Genomic DNA, 3382 nt, shown 5'->3' with positions numbered 1-3382 from the left:
TATTGTCTTAATGATTTCCATATCAAATGTATTCAGTTTACAGGTAAAAAGATGATTTCCTAACTGCCAGCCCTGTACATTTAATTTATTTCACTTGATACTACAACATGCATGCTACATATTTACCCTCCTAGGACAGGAAAGTCAAACAGGGTTCTTTCCCTAATTATGTCATCACCAGAAATAAAGGCTCTGCTGTCCACATGAGGCCTTTACTTGTACCTCTGCAATTCCATTGTCTCCAGATTGTGCTTGGAGTGACATCTATTCAGACCTATTTCCTTCAATATATTTGCACATTAGTAACTGATAAGAATTTATTAAACAAACCTATTGATGCACAAGAAGGAAGAGAATCAAGTTAAGTCTCTAGCTGTGCTAACTACATTGAGATAAAAGGAGTAAAAATCATTAAAAACACAATTTGTCATTAAAGTCAGAAAATGTCACAGCAGATTTGTTGAGTAAGAAAGTGCCAGTTTTACAATCACTTTGCAGAGTACAGCCCCAGATGTATTCTACTCCAGAACTTGTACATTCATCTGCCATATACATTCAGTTGCTGATTTAACAAGTTGCTAGTATTTCCAAAGAACACAGAACATAAGAGCTACCATACTGGGTCAGAGCATGATCCATCTTGCCCAGTATCAGGTCTCTGACAGTAGTCTGTACCAGAGCTTCAGGGGAATGTACAGAACAGGGCAATTATGGAATGATCCACCCCTGTTTTCTACTTCCAGCTTCTGGAAGTCAGAGGTTTAGAGTCGCCCTGAGCATGGAGTTCTGTCCCTGATCATTCTGGCTAATAGCCATTGATGGACCTACCCTCCATGACCTTATCCAATTCTTTCTTGAACCCAGTTATACTTTTGGCTATCATACCATCTCATGGCAATGAGTTCCACAGGGTGACTGTGCACTGTGTGAAAAAGTTCTTTTTGTTGTTTGTATTAAACCTGCTGCCTATTAATTTCATCGAGTGAGCCTTGGTTTTTGTATTGTGTGAAAGGATAAATAACATTATTCACTTCTTCCACACAAAAAGCATGATTGTATAGACCTCTATCCTATCCCACTCTTAGTCATCTCTTTTCTAAGATGAACAGCCCTAATCTTTTTAGTTTCTTCTCATATGGAAGTCATGCCATATACTTGATCATCTTTGTTGAGCTTTTCTGAACCTTTTCCAGTTCTATTATATCCTTTTATAAAGATGGGGCGACCAGACCTGCACAATATTCAAGGTATGGGTGCACTATTGATTTATATAGTGGCATTATTATATGTTCTGTCTTATTTTCTATCCCTTTCCTAATAGTTCCTAACATACTGTTAGCCTCTTTGACCACTGCTGTGCACTGAATGGAAGTTTCCAGAGAACTATCCATGGTGAATGCAAGATGGCTTTCTTGAGTGGCGACCCCCATCATTTTGTATGTATAACTGGGATTATGTTTTCCAATGTTCATTACTTTGCACTTATCAACATTGAATTTCCTCTGCCATTTTGTTGCCCAGTCACCCGGTTTTGTGAGATCCCTTTGTAACTCCTCTCATGCTTTGGACGTATCATCGGCCAACTTTGCCACTTCACTCCCTTGTCCAGATCATTAATGAACATGTTGAACAGTACAGGTGCTAATACAGGTCCTTGGGGGATCCCCCTATTTACCTCTCTCCTTTGTGAAAACTGACCATTTAATCCTAACCTTTGCTTCCTATCTTTTAACCAGTTACTGATCCATGAGAGGACCTTCCTTCTTATCTCAGGACTATTTAATTTCCTTAAGAGCCTTTGATGAGGGACCTTATCAAAGGCTTTCTGAAAATCCAAGGATACTATATCGACTGGATCACCCTTATCCACGTGCTTGTTGATTCCCTCAAAGAATTCTAATAGATTGGGGAGGCATCACTTCCTTTTACAAAAGCCATGTTCACCCTTTCCAAGCAAACCATGTTTATATATGTGTCTGATCATTCTCTTTTTACTGTAATTTCTTCCAATTTGTCCAGTACTGAAGTTAGTCTCACTAGCCTGTAATTGCCAGATCTCCCCAGGAGCCCTTTTTAAAAATCAGCATTACATTAGCTACCTTCCAGTCTGGTACATGTATGCATATTAGACTACAGACTCAAACCCTAGTATTATTTTTAGGATTATACACATATATTATACAGAATCACTATGTACTATACTATGAGATGCTGAGAGCACACCAGGAGTAGTAGTTCACTTGTAATAGAAAAGACATATTTTTGTTCAAAACATACTGTTACCACATTCTTAGAAGCTTGTCTAATGAACATATTCATATCCACATTGTTAAAAAAACCACTACTTTTTAACTTGGAAAATAGAAGTTGTATAACACTAATTAGTTGTGTATATCTTACTTTTTGACTGAGATGCTTCACCATATAATATCTGTTTCTTTAGATGGTCATCTAGGAATTTATTTATTTAAAGACTGCTCACTGGGATACCCTCATGAGACCCAGATCTCATTGTCCTGAGATTCCCAGGAGGAAAGCAGTCGTACTATTTTACTCCAACATGCTTTAGTGCAACACAAACAGTATAATGCAGTCTAAAACACCAAACACAACAATGAGCAGTCACAATTTCCATTCACTGTACACAGGCAAGGCTTCTTAAAATAAGAGAATCAAAAAACATTCTTGGGTGTCTGTCTCAAAGGACCAGGTACAGCCCTTTGGGGATGCAAAGTCTTACTCCCCTTACTTAATTTTAGCTATAGAAATTATAGCTGGGTATCAGGGAAAGTCTATAAATAAGACTATCCCAAACTAGTACATATTCATGCAATATAGTACATTTCTATCATTGTTGTTGCTTGAAGAGGTTTGGGAAGGAAGGTGGAGATTTGGGTACCAGTATGAGATAAATTATTCTCTTTATCCAACACATTAATGATTGAAATAGCTACCTATATCAGAAAAAAATAAGTTATGAATGAGTATTAAATGTACAAAATCTACCAGTGGGAAGAATTATGACAGGATTCAAATGGAAGATCTTAGAGACTGAGAAATGCTGATTGCTTTCTTTCTCATGGAAATTTTATTTTTGTTCATTTGTTATCCACCCCTTAATATAATAAAGGTGTGATGTGCAGGAGTACTTGTAAGAGACTGAATTTTATTTCCTGGGCCCAAGTACCTGACATAGGTCAGTGTTACAAAAGTTTAATACATCTGTCAGGGGCCAATTGCCACCCCAGGTCTAGTGGCTACTCTTACACATAATCTAAACTGAAAGTAATCTAGGCTCTTTAACTATTGAAAACATAACAATTTTGAGGGTTAATGACAGACTTCAGTTGTGCCTATCAAAGAAATGTCATTTGAAGAAGGT

Source organism: Emys orbicularis, chromosome 1 (assembly GCF_028017835.1).
Source record: "Emys orbicularis isolate rEmyOrb1 chromosome 1, rEmyOrb1.hap1, whole genome shotgun sequence".
NCBI lineage: Eukaryota > Metazoa > Chordata > Testudines > Emydidae > Emys > Emys orbicularis.
This window is presented reverse-complemented; position numbering follows the sequence as displayed.